Genomic DNA, 19,775 nt, shown 5'->3' on the forward strand with positions numbered 1-19,775 from the left:
GATTTTTATATTCCCTCCACACTGGAGTTCTACTGGGATACTTCAAGGTTTGTTTGTTTGTCTGGACAATCACAGGGGAAAGTTGCATTTACATGAAAATATGTATTAGCAACAGTTCTGAATCCTTCTGGTTTGATGTCTACACAGTCTTTGACAGCTCGGAAGCAATCTCATGACTGATGACGGTGGCTTCAAGGCTCCCCAACTTTGTCCATGTCCCTTCGTGGGTATGCTGAGCTATGTCCAATGACTGTCTGACTGAGCTGTCTGGGCACACTGGGAATGGATTCCACCATGAGCTCAACATCAGCTCACAAGTCCATGTTGAAGCCACTCTATTTCTGACATCTAGAAAATCAGACCTTTCATCACCTCCAAGTCTAAATAAATGTGTTTGTACCTATGAGATGGAAAGATAATAGTGTATCTGGGTTTATGTGTATGCATGCACACCTCCACACACACACACATAAACACATATACACACACAATGGAATATTATTCAGCCATGAGAAATAAGGAAATCCTGCCATTTGCAACAACATGGATAGACCTTGAGGGCATTATGCTAAATGAAATAAACCAGACAGAGGAAAACAAATACTACATATTACTTATATGTGAAACATAAGGGGAAAAAAGTCAAACATAATTTTAAAATCAAAAACAGAAAACCTAACTTTCTCCCTTATACTTTGTGTTTCTTATATTTTTTTGCAAAGCATATATTATTTATTTAAAGGGGAAATCCATAATATTTTCAAGCAAGGGAGAAAATAATCTGGATTACTAAAATAAAAACCTTGCATTCAAGATACATTCCTCATGTAGAATACCCACAGATTGGCTGATACTCTGAAAGACTGGCCTGTTTACCTGTGGGCCGTTAGCTTTAAACTCAGGAAAACCTCATTCACAGAGGAGAATGAACAATAATAGTGGCTACTGTTACAGGCTGTTTGTAGGTGTCATCTCCAACACACCTGTGTGGATTAGACCAAAAGTTTACAGAACTGAGTCTAAATCTGCACATCAACCCTTCTCTGATAACAGGAAACCCATCTGAAAGACAAGTACCATGAGAAGGGTAAGCAAAATGCCATCTTGGTGTAAGCAGTAACTTACTACAAAGAACTCTGACCCAGAAACCACAGAGAACAGTATCTAAGAATATTTACTGCTAAAAGATAGATTTTAAAGATGAGCCAACTTCTAGCTAGTTATAAATTTAGTGAGAAATTCATTCTAGACAGATATAGGTGGGTTTGTGTTATCCAAATGCAAATCTAACTAGATTTGAAATCCTAAAAGTAGAACCTTTAGCTAAATGATAAATTTCCTAATATATTTTTAATTTTACAAACATAGACATATATTTAATATCTTCAAGTCTGTGTGAAGCTTAAGGCCAACTTGTGAAGTAGACATGTGAACACCTCCCTACCTGCTCCCCTCCCCGACGTGGGCTGCTGGCCGCTCCTCATTGAAGAGCAGCAATCCCTTTTCCTCAGAGGCTCTTCAATAACAGTAACATTGATGCTGAACTTGCATCTTTAAACACATAGTTCAGGAATTGAGACGTCTAGGACCATAACCCTAACCCAGCCTTTCACAGCAGTCTTTTTACTTTCTCTTACAAAGTAAGACAAGGCAACAGCATCAAGGAACCACCGCAGCCTTTTCACTTCTGCAAAGCTACAACCACTTCTCTAACATATAAAGGGGCTGCAGAGTTTATTTCCTGGGAAAGAGATACAGCCTGACCCTGGCATTTTAGCACCTAGGAGAACAGAAATTAATCCACTGATCAAAACTCCATGCACAATTGTCTCTCCAAACTTGGTGTGTTTTGCAAAATCTCCATTTAAATGCAAAGGATTCTGAAAAGGCAACCACATCCCTCCGTGTGAAGGCCCTGCTGAGCTCAGCCCAGTCTCCAGCTCGGAGGTGCATTTGCTGCAAGTGCTGCCTTCCAGCTCTGGCTAGCTCCGGCAGATGCTCCTCTGAAGCCCACTCCACCAATGACGGCGGCTGGGAACATCTTCGTCACCCTCAAACTCCATCAACCCGAGTGCTGAGCCTGCTTCAGTCTTCAAACATTATGCTGGCACCAAAAAGTACTTTTGAGAGCAGAGGAATGTGTCTGAAATTGAAGACTTTTCAATCCAACACTTGTTCCCTCCTATTGCCACATAATGCAAGGAGAAAAGGAGAAGGCTGAAGCCCTCAGAAAACACGTTTCTTGCATTTGCAGGATGCTAACAGGGTGGAAGGGCTTCACAATGTGACATGACCACTGCTACATAGTCTCACGGTGGCTGACAAGGTCTTCCCTTGGTAGGTTAGGATGTCCAGGGGTCAGGCAGCATCAACCGCCCCAGCCAGGTCCCTCAGGGCGGAAATAAGCACCTGTTTGAACTGCGCAGCATTCAGTCCAACCCCATGATCTTGAGATTCTAGGCAGACTTGTGTGTAGTGGTGCTCAGAGGGGTTTTTGTAAACTCTCTTTTCCTAAGTGGCCACTGAAGCTGGCCCCTTTTCCTGTGCTGATGACGCCTCTCCAGGCGCGTGTGCTCTGTGCCCTGCTCAGTCCTACAGCCACCCTCTTCTTCCATGACCACCTGACAGAGGCCGGGAGGTTCACGTCCTGGGAGGTACTTTAGGCAGCCCCGTGCTGTGGTCATCACTCCTGCCTCCAGAAAACAATTTTTCAAAAAATTTTCTAGAAACACTGATAATAATTCTATTATCCTTGTTATAGTCAGTTATGTGAAAGAGAAAGAGACAGAGAAGAAGGGACATGTAAAGGATATAACAACACAAAGAAACACTTGAAGAGCTATCAACAATAATACCTGGCATGGGTTGTGTCAGGCCAAATAGTAAACACATCACAGAGATTTTTCTCACTTATCTCTTCACCCCCAAATTCTCTGTTATTTAAGGCCCAAGGAAAGCATTTTACAGATGAAGAAACTGGGGCACATTAAATAATAAAGATCTATACTAATAAAAGAGGAATATGCAAATTATCTGGGATGCCATCACAGTAACAGTAACAACCAGCAGGCTGCCTGGGCGACCAGGCCGGCAGGGGTGTTAGTGAGGGATGACCAAACGACTGAACAGCAGGCTGCGTGAGGTGACCAGGCCAGCATGGGGGGCAGTTGGGGGTGACCAGGCTGGTCAGGGGGGCAGTTGGGGGCGACCAGGCCAGCAGGGGAGCAATTAGGTGTCAATCAGGCTGGCGGGGGAGCAGATAGGAGATGATCAGGCTGGCAGGCAGAATAGGTTAGGGGCAATCAGGCAGGCAGGCAGGCAGGTGAGTGCTTAGGAGCCAGCAGTCCCAGATTGTGAGAGGGATGTCCCAGATTGGAGAGGGTGCAGGCTGGGTTGAGGGACACACACACCATGCATGAATTTCATGTACTGGGCCTCTAGTATTTAATGATTTGCCTTTGGTCACACAGCTAAAATATGAAATGTCAGGAACAGAAAGAGAGACAGCCCTTCTTGCAAAGCATCCTTAAGCTGTCACCTTTTGAAATATTGTAGCTAAGGACAATCCTTTTTATTTCTTAATAATAGGAGTCACAGAAGCATGTCAAACCCCCCCTCGCCCCGCCCCACGAGATTGTAACCTTCACACAGACACTTACTGTCTCTTACTGGTTCTGCCAATAACACCGACCCACCCACTATTAGTTGCCCCCAATAGTCAATTAGGGAATGTTTACTGAGTAAATAAAATATTATTTGTTAACCTCATCTTAGCTCTCCTTTGGCAATTCTTGCACCAATTCTTCCAACCACTCCTTCCTGTCCCTCTACTGTCCCAGTAAGTCACACTCTAAGTAGAGGGCAATTACAGGTTGCAAAATGGGAAGGCCCCCAGGGCTCTGCACAGGTTAGCCAGTGATGCAAAGGAGACAATTTGGTGACAATAAAACTCTTGACCCAGTAGCCATTGTTTCAGTTTTGGTTTGATCATGGCTGGGCCAAACAATCTGAGTAACACAAAACCCAGGACAGATACAACCATGTAAGGGTAGTGCCAACCACATGGAATAGTCCCTGCACTCCTGAATGAGCCCCTCTCCACAGCTCCAGCCTCAGACCTCAAGATGGAAATTTATAGCCTGAAATATATACATCAGAAAAGAATAAAGACTAAAAATAAATTAGTGATTCATCACAAAAGGCCAGAAAAAGTCAACAAATTAACACAAACAAAACAGAAGACTGGAAGTATCCTCGATAAAAGTGCAAAAACAAATAAAGAGGTTAAAAGTACAATACAAAAATGATATGAACACTTTATGCCAATACATATTACAATTTAGATAAAAATGAGAAATTCCTGATAAAACCAAAACTATCAAACTGTCATAAAATGTATTTTAAATGTGAATAGTTATATATCTTCTAAAGAAATTGAGTCTGTAACTAAAAATCTTCAAGCACAGAAAACTCATTCAGATAGTTTTAGCATTTTATCTTTTCAAATATCTATAATAATAAAAGTGTAATATGCAAATCGACAAAATGACCAAACAGCAGAATGACCTTCCGGACGACCACGCTATATAACACACACTGGTGCCAGGCCAGCCAAGGTGGGAGCGATGCGATTGTTCAGGGGGGCCCCTACGCCATCGCCCCACAGAGGGAGGCCCAGGACACCCTCTGCATGGTGATCAATTGCGGAGCCCCAGCCGGTTGAGCGGGGCCTCCCTCTGCTGGACGATCAATCATGGAGCCCCACGATCAATCACCCCAAGGAGAAAGGTCCATGCCACTGGCCAGTGACACTGTGGTGGGTGTGTGGGGCTGGCCAGTGATCACCCCACAGAGGGAGGCCAAGGCCAGCCAAGAGATCGCACCCCACGCCTGTTGCCCATAGAAGGAGGTGACTGGTAGAGGGGATGGGAGGGGGGGTGGCAGCACTTCACAGATGGCAAGCAGTGGCAGCTGCGGGGGCTGGGCCAGCTGCTGGCAGCCAGGGGAAGGAAAGCCCTGATAGGCCCCGATCACCAGCCAGGCCTAGGGACCTTACCCAAGGGGTCCCGGATTGTGAGATGGTGCAGGCTGGGCTGAGGGACACCCCCCCCCCGTGCACAAATTTTGTGCACTAGGCCTCTAGTATAAGATAAAATAGATCAGTCTTACAAATTCTTCCAGATCATTGATAATATGTGAAACTTCATAACTCCTGTTATGAGACCAGCATGACCTTGGTGTTGATGAGGCCAATCTCAGAAAGAGAAATTATAGGCCAATATCTGTCATTAACACATGTACAGTAATCTAGATAAAATATTAGAAAAACAGGGAAACAGTCTTCAAACTGGTTCCCAATCTCTTGCTCTCTCTCTTCTCTGGTACCCCTATGATGCAGGTGTTATTGTGCTTCACATTGTCCAAAGGTACCTTAAACTATCCTCACTTTTTATATTCTTCTTTCACTTTTCTGCTTTGATTGGGTGTTTTCTGCTACTTTGTGCTCCAAATCATTGATTTGATCCTCTGCTTCCTTTAACTTACTGTTTACTGCTTCTAATGTATTCTTCATTTCTGACTGGTTCTTTTTCATGGTTTCTTATAACAAATTTTTAACTCTATATCTAGTAAATTGCTTTCTTCCATTTTATTTAGTGTTTTATTTATTTATTTATTTATTTATTTATTTAGATTTCTCCTGTTTTTTAATTTGAGGCATATTTCTTTGCCTAACCATTTGGCTGCCTGTTTGTGTTTGTTTCTATATATAGGTAAATCTGCTATAAATCCCAGTCTTGGTGGGGTGGCCTTATGTAGTAGGTGTTCTGTGGGACAAAGTGGCACAGTCTTCTTGACCACCTGATCTGGGTGCTCCAGGAATGTCCTTTTGCTGAGTTATGTGGGCCCTCCTGTTGTAATTGAGTCTTCATTGCTATTGGCTTGTTCTTTTGTGGGGTGGACCCTCAGGCTGGCTGATGATGAGGATCAACCTTGAGCACAGTGTGTGAGCTGCTGTCCAGGTGCTGACCACAGGAAGCAGAATTCACCACAGCAGGGTCTGCTGCCTGCTGAGATCTCCCTGTGGATATGCCACTTGTGAAGCTGACTGGATCCTGCCGAGATGTTTTCTGAAGCTGGCCACTGGGTGTGTTGGTTCTGGGGCCTCTTGGGAGGTACTCTGGTGCAGGCCAATGTCAGATGCTGCCTGTGACTGGCCCTGGGCAACCTGTTTGGAGCTACAAAGTGTCCACAGTTTGTGTCTGCCTCTGCTGGGCCTGGGTGTGTGCAAGAAAACCAAGCTGTACACCATAGCCAGCTTTTGCCAGCACTGGTCCCAGGGGCAGGTCAGCACAAGTCCCAAGGCACCCTGAGATCCACCTCCACCTGCCTCTACCTGTTGGCTGCCTGATGGGCTCAGTCATTGAAAGAGCCTCTGGCATTACTTGATTTTCATGAGATAAATTCTCAGTGAGTCACCAGTTAAGGCAAGTGGTGTTCACCAGATTCAAACTCAGGGTCAACGCTGGGTCTGAGGCCACTCAGCAAATGTCCCAGTGTATACCAAGTCTAGCTGCTACCTACCAGTTGCTCACAGACTTTTGTGGTGATGTAGGGTCTTAGGAAGTCATCAGAATATGCCAGCAGACCAAACAAACCAAGATTTGACCATGTGAAAGGAGAGCTCTGAACCAGTCAGGCATGTAAGGTGGGGGTTGGGGGGGATGTCACCTACCCTAGAGCCACACAACTCAGTCTGTCCAAGGTTCTTCCAAGAGCTCAAGCTCAATAGGCTGGGGATGCTGGGAGTCAGGAGGGTGAAGCTAGTGGATCTCCCATGAGGGGGTGGTGCTGGTCAGGCTTGGGGGAACATGGGAGTAGTGGCCCCTGCTCCAGAGCCACACCACTTAGTCTGTCTGGGATTCTGCTCAGACTTAAGCAAGTGATACCACCAGGAGTTGAGAGTGTGGGGTCATCTGAAGCCTGCAGAGTGGGGCTAGTGGGTCTCCTGAGAGGGATATGAGCCAGTAAGGTTCATAGGAAGGTGGGGGGAATGACCCCTGCTCCAAAGCCACACCATTCAGTCATTGACACTTCCTGAGTCTTCCCAGATCTCTATACCCTAGCCCAGTATGTGATCTCCATAGGGTTGGGCAAGAGGGTATCCAGAGGGTGGGACTGTTGCATTCCCCAGGCTGATGCCATAAAGAAAGGAGTGCTCCACACAAGAAAGATGGTGTCTACAGTGTGGGACAGGGGCTCGGTACTGGAGTCCTGATGGCTATCCCCTCAGCTCCTCCCCAGAGCCACAAAACCCAGTCTCTCCTCATATGACTCCAGTCCCTCCTTCTGCAAAAGCCCAGGTAAGTGGCTGTGAGCAAGATTTTGTGTGTTGGTCCTTTAGGAGAGTGTCTGCGTCTCCAGCAAACTCTTGTCTCTCCCTGGCAGATAAAATTATAGCTGATTTTCACACTCATACTTTGTGAGCATCTCTTCCTGGCTCTGATGTTGTGGGCTGGGGACCTTACATTGGAGTTAAGACCCCAGGATCCTCACGGGGAACCTCTGCAGCTGAGATATCTCAGCTGCCACCCATGGGAGTGGGGCCATCCCTTTCCATGTCTTTACCCATCTACCAGTCTCAACGTGGCTTCTTCTGTACATCCTTGGTTACTAGACTTCTCTTCAGCTAGTCTTCAGTTGTTTATCCAGGTTCCTTGCTCTACATTTTATTTCTACTTTCTGTTTGATCCTGGAAGACCATCTTGGATCTCTCAAAACATATGGAACTTTTTTTTTAATCCTCACCCAAGGATATTTTTTCCATTGATATTTTTTAGAGAGACTGGAGGTGAGGAGGAGAGAGAGAGAAACATCGATGTGAGAGAGACACATCAATTAGTTGCCTCCTGCTCGCACCCCAACCAGAGCCAGGGATTAGGCCTGCAACCGAGGTCCATACACTTTACTGGAATTGAACCCATAACGCTTCGGTCTGTGGGCCAATGCTCTAACCACTGAGCACCCAGCTAGGGCAGGGGCCAGAACTTTTAAATTGATAAGAAAAATATAGAATGGATAATAAATACAATTAACTAAAAATTATTTTAAAAATTAAAATAACTAAAGGGGAATTACAAAGTAAAATAAATAGTAAAGATAAGGATAATAAAAATTAAGTATCATATGTTAAACTGAATGTGAACAGGATGAATTATCTCATAAAAAACTGAGATTGCCATATTGAATTAAAAAACAAAACCCAGATATAAGTTGTTTATAAGGAACACTCTTAAAAATGGAAAAGAAATGTTAAAAATAAAGGGATGAGCAAAGAGATGTCAAGTAAATGCAAACAAAAGAAAGCAGGAATGACAATATTAATATCAGACAGGGTAGAACCTAAGGTTAAAAGCACTAAACAAAGTAAGGAGGAACATTGTGTAATAATAAAAGACAATTTATGAAGAAGAAACAATAATCATCAACCTGCATGTTCTATAAAAACATAGCACCTAAGTATATAGTAATAATTATCAGAGATTCAAAGAATCTTTGATTATTTTTTTAAACAACTGCCCTGAAAATTGTTAAGGTTTTCTTTCAAAATCAGAGAGTTTGGGTATACAGAAAGATAAAGGTTTTTTTATACAAAATAATTGAATTATATATAAAGATATATTTTTTCTTCACATTCATGGACCCTTTACAGAAATCAATTACATACTTGGCCACAGAGAAAGCTTAACAAATTCAAAAACACAAAGACTTCTTAGGCTACATTCCTTGATCACAATCCAATAAAATTAGAAATAAAAAATATGACTAAAAGACTTTCACTACTTGGAAATGAGGAAACACTCTCCTAAATAACTCTTGGATCAAAGAAGTAGGAAATCACAATTGAAATTACAATCTAGTTAGATTTTTTAAAAAAGAAAAGAACTCATCGTACCAAATATGTATCGCAGTGGAAGCTATACTCAAGAAAATTAATAGCCCAAGTGTTTTTATTACCACAGATGAAAATTAGAATTATTTGTTTAAAAAATAGAAATAGAAGAAGAGTAATGAATAAATCAACAAGTTTAATTAGGGGAGACCATAAACAATAAAGTAGGCAGACTTCTGACAAGTCTAATCAGGCAAAAGGAAGTAAAACTAAAGAAAGTGAAATTAGAATCAATAAATGGAGCATAGCAATAAATACAGAGTATAAATAATTACCACACTCTACTCAATGCATGAGATTTCTATAGCTGATGAAATTACAAAAATATGGAAAAAGTTAAATTGTGGAAAGACCTCCTCCCAAACTCTGAAAACCTGACTAGACTAAAAGGAACTGAAAAAGTTTTCAAAGAATTTGCCATCTAACAAGACCCAGAGCTAAAAATGTGTCAAGGTGAGAGTTTATGAATCAAGGTCCAAAAGCTAATGGGAATATGTGAACTCTTCAGAGTCCTGATTCATTGTTTGAATTAAAAAGAAATATTGTAGCAGAAAAGAGATCTGATAGGTCAATCTAAAGTATAAGGCAAAACAAACAAAACAAAACAAAAATTGAATAAAATATTCTGAAAAATAATTCTTCAGAATATGAAAAGAACATGCCTCCTTAGCTGAGTAGGATTTAGCTAAAGGATGCAAGTTGATTTGTGCATAGTCCATGATGCAGAGAATAGTGCAGTAGGCCTGGTGGGGCAAGAGTGGGGTAGAGGGGATCAATGGGAGGGAGGGGACATCTGTAATACTTTCAAAAATAAAGATAAGTTTTTTTAAAAAAGCAAAATTATTTTAAAAGAAGAAATGTGACAATTAAATGAGTCATAGTATTTTTTCAGCAATGGCAAGACCATCATTGCAATTAACATCCATTATCACAAGACCACAAACTGTAAAGTGCTGTATAAGGATTACTATCCTTACATTACTTGGAACAAGTACTGTTTCTGAATATATGGTCGGTACCCAATAAATGTCCACTCAAGTGAACGGAACTCTGAATGCCAAATGAATGAGCTAGGCAGTAAATAGTATATGGTTTCAGAGGAGAGAGGTTCACTGAAGGCTGCAATGGTCAGGGATGGGGGTGGTCCGATTTACAACATTTACACAGGAGAGAGGAGGTCGTTCCCCAGAGAGGAGTGCTAGGAGCACAGAACTCAGAGTAGCAGGATGAAGGGACCCATATGAGACTCTTCTTTCTCCTGTGGGCACAGAGAGCCAGTACAATGTTTGTACTGCATCCTATTTTACAATATTCCTTTCAAAGGAGTACATATTTAAAACCAAAACCTGCAGCAAGCTGAGCCATTAGCAGCCTATATTTAATAGTTTAGGTCGAGTGAGGTCAATGGTCTGAAGGAGCAGAAAGAGGAGAGGAAGGGACACTGACATCACCTCATTCTGCTTCTCCGTAGCCAATCCGTCACCAAGTCTTCCCCAGGGACATCCAAAATCTCTCTCAAGTCACATCCACTTCTCTCCGTTACCATCACCGGCACCCTCTCCCACATAGACTTTCTGCCCTAAGCTGTCACGATAATTTCTCAAATGTTTTTTCAGCATCTACTCCAGTCCCCTTCAAGTCTAATAGTATTCTTCAAACCAACGAGTGGACAATTTTTAACTGAAAGTATAATATTCTCTCTGTGTCTAAGTTTCTCCCTGTGTGTCTCACTCTTTGTCTCTCTATCTCACTGTTTTCTGTCTCTGCTTCTCTCTCTCTCTCTCTCTCTCTCTCTCTCTCTCTCTCTCTCTCTCTCTCTCTCACACACACACACACACACACACACACACACACACACACACACACACGCAGACTCAACAAATATTTGTTGAGCTCCTAATATGTTCCAAGCACAATTGTAGACATTGGAAAGAGAGATTTCCATTTTCCTTTCCTCAGAGAGGGTATACTAGTATCTAGTAGAGCAGGCAGCAGCTACATTCATGAATATAAACCACGTGAACTGCATACAACTACAGTCAGGAGCAATGAGCCGGATGAGAGGATGGAGCAGGATGAGGGTCATTCTTTTAGGAGCACCTGATCTGGGGGCTTCCGTGAGGAGGTGACCTTGAACAGGTGCTAATGAAATACTCAACAATGTTGTAAGCACAGATGGAAAGGAGGGGGTTAGGGGCTACAGAAGAACATCGGCCTTTCCATTCTGAGAACTTGCCGTTTCACAAGGGGCTTACCTGCTTCTTGAAAGATTATGAACCTGCAGCTTGAATCCAATCACTCTAACTCCACTTATGCTCTAGGCCCTGAAAAGATAATAAAATTCTTCTTGGGATCAAGTGATCAGGTTTGCCTTGCTAATTTTAGAATGTTAAAAAATGTTGGACCATGAGAATAGGAACTATATTGGAAACTACATTCTCAAGTAGACCCTTTTTTTAGGTAAATAAATGTCCACTTGGCTCTTGCTGACTGAATTACACATAGTTTCCTTCGACTTTTCTAGTACTAACCCTTTGGAAATATATATAACTGGCTTAGAAAAATAAAATGCGGCTTTCTTTCCATCTCTCCCTTTGTTGTTGTTGGTTTTTCCACTTCTAGAAGCTTTTATAAAGAATTCTCAGGAAAATTTAAATTAGGTAGAAAGAGCCACAAGCTTCTGGACTGACCTCAGCTTCCAGCTTAATTCCCAAAACTTGCTGCAGTACAGATGAGAAAATTAACCCAAAGGGAGTCCCTGAGGGCCTCCCCCACAAAACCAAGTTTTGCCTACAGGTGTATAAATGAAATATGAATTTCAACATTTACTGTATGAATGTCTTCAGAGCTTTAAAAACTTACCTGTTGTACAAAAAAAATGGGGCCTTTTCTCAGAGAGTTAGCATTCTGAAATGTTGATAATTTTGCAATAAAGTTCAATATCCTATTTTTACAGTCTATCCCAGAAAAGATCTTCTGTGAAGGTTTTTCAAGTTCTAAGAGAGGAACCATAGTGAAATGTGGGGTTTGGGTAAGGAGAAAAAAAAAAGAAACGGTTGTGCTAAAACTCATTAGCATCATTTGGAAATGCAGAGGCTGCTGTAATCACCATAAGGATATAAAATAAACATAAAAGATGCCAGGAGCTTGAACAAACAAGTCCAGACAATAAAGAGAAAGGCAACATGAAAAAGATGTTCTACAAACAGAAATGCAAATGTGGACAGCAGGAAAGGCTCCGGAGGTGAATTCTTACAGATATGCAGCTTCTCATAAAACAAATTTGGCCCTAGCCGGTTTGGCTCAGTGGATGGAGCGTCAGCCTGCAGACTGAAGGGTCCCAGGTTCGATTCCGGTCAAGGGCATGTACCTTGGTTGTGGGCACATCCCCGGTGTGGGTTGTGCAGGAGGCAGCTGATCAATGTTTCTCTCTCATCGATGTTTCTAACTCTCTATCCCTCTCCCTTTCTCTCTGTAAAAATCAATAAAGTATATTAAAAAAAATTTTTTTAACATGTCCTAAACTTGATTGTGGTGATGGCTGCCCAATTCTGGGAATATCCTAAAAGCCATTGAATTATTCACTTTAAATGAGTGAATTGTTTGGAGTGCAATTTGTAATTAAATAAAGTTGATATAAATAGCAGCCTTATATCAGATATAAATATATTCCAACTTATGTAGTTAGAAGCAAAGACTGGGCTGTGAGAGTTTCAAAGAACCCACAAGCTTACAGGTATAGGTTTTGAGCAGCCTTTCATAGAGCAAACATTAAGACCATCTGAGTAGGGTGCAGGGACGGAATGGGTATCTTTTCATCTCACTCACCTTCTCTGTATTTTATCTACTTTTCCCCTGAATGTCTCCTCTCCACGGTCCACCACTCCCTTCCACATGTTTCTCCTCCTAGTTGCCAGCGTTGTCTGATTGTTCTTGTCTCTCTTACTTGTTCACAGTATTAAATTGAATTGTGGATGTATGACCTACTACATATATGTATTTTTAAAAGTTCTTGATTTCCTGGATAAACTTGAAAGTCTTTTATGATTTTCTATTTTTCTTTTAGTTTGTTTTAATGAAAAACAATGTTGTCATTTTTCTTCTGGACAATAATAGATTGTGTGTGTTTCTGGAAACCTCAATTCAAGCCATTATAAACATCTCAGAATTTGACTTTTGTTTAAACCACGAGCAGGTTATGTCAATTGGGAAGTTCAGTCAGATAAGACAAAACAGGTCACTTTCTCAATTTAAAAGATGCCAGAATTACTCCTGGGTCTCAAATACTTGTAACGAATCATGAATATTTGGGCTTTGGCCACAAGAAACTCACTTCACATCATATTTAGACTTCTCAGTCGAAATTCCTCTTTAAATAGGACCATTTTTTCAAAATTCAGAGTTCAAACTTAGAAAATCATTTCAAGCAGAGAGAGAATACTTGTGAGGTCAAAGGCACCCAATGCCATAGACTTCTATGGTAGTGAACTTGTTCATAAATCTTTGCCATGTAAATGAAGTCACCAAGCTTACAGAGAAATGTAACTGAAACCCCCTATTTTATGATTGTGGTACATTTTTTTGGAAGTGGGATAAGAGGCTCTCCTCCTTTACTCCCTCCCTCCTCCATCCAGAGCAAACTGGCTCCAGGAGAGGCCCTCCCCAAAGGTCCATCGTCTCATTAAGGCCTTTTTTTTAGGCATGATCTCATCGCTTCCAGTTAAATAGTAATAAATGATTTGTAAGGAGCGACTTACATCAGTACCTTATAAATAACCACCAACGGCTGCGTTTCACTTACTTAAAATATTGACTCAGACACTTGGATGCACACAAGGGTACCAGCTCTGCAACCTCTCAATCCCTTTACACCAGACAAGTTAGAGTAAGTCCACAGAGTCTGCCAAAGAGATGGGTGGCACAGCATTTCACAGGAACAGACCACTGTAGGTACCATCCCTAGGCCCTGGGTAGGAAAGACAAAAGCAGTGGACCATGTTCCTGGGGTAGTTCCATCTCTGCAGGTTTTCCCATTGATTCTGCTGTAAATAGGTGAACATGACTCTCCTGTCCCATTGCCAGAGCCCTTCACATGCAGAATCCGTCACGGGCTGCTTTCAAGTGTCCCCACGTGTAAAGGGCAAGTTTGCATTGCCAATTACTCAGGTGACAGAGAGCCTCCCCTCTCTGCTGCTTGCAAGTGATGAAGAATGATTGCACTTATTCGCAAACATGGCTAGAATTGAAGGGTTTGGAAGGACAGAATATGGTTTCACACCTTAATCCTGTCATCAGCTGAACCCAAAAACTTTATCAAAATAATCATTTTTAGGAAGAATGTAAAGGATGAAGGCTGAGTCAGAAGACCTGAGCTTGAGGACTATCGACTCTTTAGTAACCAAGGCTCTGAGCAGGCTCACTCCAACGTGGTCAAGTCATGCAAGCCCTTGACAGTTTCTTCAACTGTCAGCTGAGATCACCTAAAATGCCTGTCCTTCCCATTTCCGAGGCCTGTTGTAGAGATAAAATGAGGGTGCAAACATGCTGTGAATATATAAAGCGCTGTGCAGATGTTAGGTAGACAGAGTCTGAAGCCATTCCCAACCCATGGGTACAGAACTCCTAGCACTGGAACTATATATCCTATCCTGCGGTAGGTTGAACCATTGACCCCAACCCCTTACCCCTTCTTGCATCTGTCCTTCGCTGTATAACTTTGTAAGTCTTTCTACTGAAGCCAGAGTATACTTCCCTTAGGGTGACCAACCATCTTGTTTTCCCAAGATGTGGCTTTCAATACTAAAACCAGGAAAGTTCCCAGCGTATTGGGATGAGCTAGTCAGTATAAGACTTTCCCAACTCTTGCCTTTGGGCTTGGCCATGTAACTTGCTTTGACCAATGATATTCTAGAAGAAATGTCACAAGCAAAGTTTGAAATAAGCTTGAGTGGTGGTTTTTGAGCTCTTGAACCTCTGCCATTTCTATAAGAAGAGTATCCTTCCCCAGAGTAGCTGCTGCCTCTTCAGCCTGGGTTCCTGCGTGACCTGCAGAAAAAGCCACGCCCAGGTGGACCAGTCTGAATATGGTTTAGATCAGTCAACTCCCAACTGACCCACTGATAAGTGAATCAGAATCCATGGCAGGTGTTTTAAGCCCTGACTATTGGGATGGATTGTTACGCAGCAATAGGTAATTGATATACAACATGTTTCTTCTACTACTGACAATCTTTTACTTTTCTATCCTCAAGTATGGGTCTCAAATTCTACTTCTTTGGGGAAGGGTAGTTAAGTCTTGCTTTGGTGGTACAGACTTCTCAGCAACTTCCTGTCTATTGTATAGAAGTAGAATGGCAATGTTGCAATTATTCACCTTAGAAAATGAAAGTATATGCTTGAGTGAGTATAAACCTCAAAGACACTTATTGTGAAGGTTTGTGCTATATTCCCCTTAAAGGACTACTCCGGATGTCAGAAACCAACATGCCAAAGGAACAAGTTTGTGATTTCAAAAGAAAGGTAGAGGATGAGGGACACAAGCTTAGCACCGCCCTCAATATCCCTCCTCAAAGGCCTCCGAAATACAAAGCATGGAAAATCTTCATCGGAGATGGAAGCTCTGAGGAGAGATAGCTGTCTGTCCCTAAAATGCTCATCTTCTCTTAGATTTTTTAAAAAATCCTTTGTTCTTCTGCAATAAATGAAAGTTTCTAAAATTTGTGCTTCACCTCACTTATATATTTGTGGTGTCAATTCTAGCTTTCCTAAAAAGCACATTTCTATAAGTTATCCAATGCAAAGCAAGCACTCTACACAACTAATGATTATTAAAATCATGCATTGAATGCATATGACATAACTTGTTGAGGTTTCCATACTATCGGCAAAGAAAAAGTAGATTAAAAACAGTCTGATCCCATTTTAGGAACGATGGGTGTATGCAAATATAAGCATACGTAAGTGACAGTTAAAGTGGTTATCACTTGGAACTACAAAAACATGTCATGTTTGTTTTCTTCTTTTCACATAACCTTATTTTTTAATTTTCCCCCAAGTTATGTATTTATACTAGAGGAGGGGAAATGTAAAAACAAGGCAAGGCCTCTGAACCAGTTAAAGGTCAATGTTTTGTTCTTCTTCAAGACCCCGGAGGCAGGGAACCCCCCTGCTCTCTGCCTGCAGTGCTGGGCCAGGTCTCACAAGCTCAGGCTCCATTTTCCTCGACCTCCTAGGAATGGTTCTGGAGCTTCCACTCCATAGCCAGGCAGGGTGCAGAACTTGGCAACTTGTGCTCCCAAATGGGATTGAAACCTCCAGCAATTGTCGAGATCAGGGGCTCTGTTATGGGTGGGGAAGGACTGGGAAGACTTGAGGCACCTGGGAATTGCCCAGAGAGGGTGAACTTGGGCCCCAACTGTGTAGTCAGGGCAAGGAGAATCTGTTTTCAAGTAATCGCACCAGGACCTTTGTCTTTTAAGGTGTGTGTGTGTGTGTGTGTGTGTGTGTGTGTGTGTGTGTGTGTGATTAATTCAGTGTCACAGAAAATTGTTAACATTGGCTTTGTTTCTGGGTTATTGGAGCCCTAACAAAGAGGAGAAAATCTGTAAAGACTCAGCCTAACTGTGTAAAGAATCACAAAGTACAGGCATTTATGTGATCTGGTCACCATTCATTTGTAAGAGCCTCCCAGCACTATAACAATTATCCATATTGTTAAATATGTGGATGCTGCCAGATTAACTGTTGTAAATTTTAATTAATTGCAACACAAAATACTTGGCACATGCTCAGTCATCCTAGTCAGCTGTCCCTGAAGCATTATCATCTGCTCCCAACTCTGAGAAACGTCAGAGAACATCGGTCATGGTGGCAAGACGGGTCCTGCGTATGCACACTTAATCGCTTTCTGTGTGGTTATCGCTATGATACCAATCAGGCAAATTTCCCCAAATTTTAAATATCAAAATTGTTTGAATTCTTTAAAAGCAAAAATGCATTTCCTATTGTTTTCAACATGTCTCCCAATTATTGTTCCTCATTTTGCACCAATATACCAACCAGATGGCTCATTTTCATCTTATTTACACAATTTTTTCCAGCCAAACAGTATTAATCCAACAGTATAAACTGATCCATGTAAACTTCTTGCTGCCCAAGACCTACAGCAGCCTATTCTCTTCCTTCTTGTCCCTGGTGGGGTCACCTCGTGGTCCTCCATCCCTCTGTCCAGACTCTTCACCCTCAGAACTGTTTCATCTCTCTCCAGTGTCTTCTCTCCTTTCCACTGAAGCCTTGGTGGGTGGTCTTCAGAGTCCAGGCTTGGCACCACCTCTATTTCAGAACATTTCCTTGTCTTGATGAAGCTGTAAAAAGACTGTTTGCTGAAATAGAATCACCCACTTGTATAGATATCCTAACCCAGTAGATAGATGAATCTGGAACTTAAAACATCTATTGGTCTTTTTCTTATGCTTTTACTACCCCTATTATTGTGTAGCTTAATCAATCAATTAATTAATCTGTATATACTGAGATGCTAAGAGAAGCCCAGTATTTTGCTCGGACTTTTGAGAAAACTGAAAGCATAAACCCTAAACTAAAAGACCATATTTAGTTGGGAAAGAGAAAGTTGTGGGGGAAAGGGGAAATTAACCTGCAAAAAAATAAAGAAAATAATACCACACACACACACGCACGCACGCACGCACGCACGCACACACACACACAGAATTGGATTGATTATGCATGTAGTAAGACACAGTAAGGTAGGACAGTGTGATGTGAGGTTAGAGGAAGCAGTTTAGAGGAAGATGGATTTGACTGGACTCTGAAATATGGGTAAGATTTAGAGATGTGAACCCAAAAGGAGTTTGACCTTGGAAAAAGTGTCAAAACCACTGTAGAAGCTCTGGTAGAGGAGTATTATATGACATGTTGAAAGTTCTGTCCTAAAAAGATTTCAGTGGTAGTTCTCTACATGTAATAGTGGAGGTAAAAGAATTAGGAAAACCAATTTTAGACACAGCTCTACTAAGAAAACCTCTAACATCTTCCTGTTGCCCACCTACTCAAACTCTGTGTCCAAGCATTCAAGACTGATAGAAATGGGGCGTGGTTTTTATGGCTGAGATTGAAGCAATTAGATATGGCTACAAAACACTGTAGACCATAGAGCTTAGGCATTTAAAGGATAAAAATGGCCAACTAATTACTCATCTCATTTTATAGGTGAAAATAATGATTCACAGAGAATTTAAAGTCTTAAAACTCAGGGATCCAGTACTCTGCATCATAATATTCCCAAGTTAATTGGTGAATAAATCTCAGGTTCAGAAGAGAAATACACTTGCAAGGAAGATCCTTTATATAAATTTTCCTGATATGAAGTCTTATATGAATTCTCTTCACTGAAAAACCATCTCAAGAGTTCCCAACAAAAGACAAGAATTTCAGGTCTATACAATAGAATAAAATTTTCAATGTAACCAATATTGCTTTAAATTAAAATAAATATACACAAACCTAAATCCAAGTATTACTTTGTGACATGAAGGGTAAAGGAAAAACAATTTTAAAAATATATTCCACCAAAGAATATAAGAGCAAAAACAAACAAACATGAACTATAGATAAAATACATGAACATCTTGGTAGACTAGGTGAGGTAAAACACTAATCAAGATGATGACATCTTGTTTCTATCTCATTAAGAAAAAGTGCCAAGAAGCAACATTTTTCTCCTCTTAGCTGCTCATCCTGAAGCCAAAGTACATCCTAAAATTATTAAGAAATCCAGACACCCAAACAAGAAGTTCTTTCTGAGAGCAAAGACTTTCCTTCATCTGGCTCTATCTTATCTCTGCCCAACCTCCAGTTGGCTTACCCTCCACCCAAGCCCAGGTTCTCCTAGGCCTCTACCCATGCTCTGCTTCTATCTCCAAGACTTAATTGCCCCCCCCCTCTCCCAAAACGGCTTACTCCCCCCACTCTACCAATTTAAAACCCCTGGAGTCGAGCCCCAGACCAACTTCCTCAGGAAGTTACACCAGCCTACCCCCGCCCCCCAGCAGACACTGGTTAAAAGCATCCTGTGATCTTGTGTTGTTTCCCTGACCACATATGCCCATCTTTCCTGCTCAGGTTATACATTCTTTCAAGGCAGGAAGAGCAGCTAACATGTTTTCTAAATGTTTTCTAAGTGTATGATGGAGCTCAGCATTAGTCTTCCAATTCATTTCAGTGCCAGCCCCGTGCACAAATCCCCTCAAGACATCATCTACTCTCTAAACAGAAACCAATGAAACAAGCAGTCTTAAATGTGCTGGGTTTTCCAAATCTTGCACAGAGTCTATTGCAAAACAAGTAATTGAACTAGATCTTTTGTTAAACCTGCTTCAAATCTATGAAACCTCATTTAGCGCTCTGTTTTAGACTTATGGAGAAGTAGCCACATGTTAATATCCTTTCTTGCCACTGCAAATGAAAAGACACTGAAAACAGGATTTGTTGAGGACTGTGAAGAAATCCTTGTCCTAATATACACTTTGGATGGCAAGGGGCAAGGAAGAAGAATTAAAGAGAACTTTACAATAAATCAAAGAAAATGGGGCCATGGGAGATGCAGCGAGTCACAGCATTGCAAGACTCTAAGACACAGGATACAATCAACCACTCAAAGGTCAACTAGGAAAGTCTTGGGAAATGGAGCAGACGCTGAGGAGAGTTTGCCCAGCTCATTAGCAAGAGCCTGGAATGAGAGAGACTTGATAAAGAAGGACTAGTCAAGAGGGAGAGAATCATTATATCAATATTTAGACTACCACGG

At 41.7% G+C, this 19,775-nt stretch overlaps 2 pseudogenes; both read right to left on the reverse strand.

Annotated features, from left to right (window-relative positions):
- Positions 1-1,553: 1,553 nt before the first annotated feature.
- On the reverse strand, positions 1,554-2,063 carry LOC129147392 (hydroxyacyl-thioester dehydratase type 2, mitochondrial-like; annotated as a pseudogene).
- A 97-nt stretch (positions 2,064-2,160) lies between these two features.
- The window catches only part of LOC103296953 (ribonuclease P protein subunit p14-like), a 67,049-nt pseudogene continuing 49,434 nt past the window's right edge, over positions 2,161-19,775 (reverse strand).

The sequence above is a fragment of the Eptesicus fuscus genome, chromosome 20, assembly GCF_027574615.1.
Source record: "Eptesicus fuscus isolate TK198812 chromosome 20, DD_ASM_mEF_20220401, whole genome shotgun sequence".
Classification (NCBI taxonomy): Eukaryota; Metazoa; Chordata; class Mammalia; order Chiroptera; family Vespertilionidae; genus Eptesicus; species Eptesicus fuscus.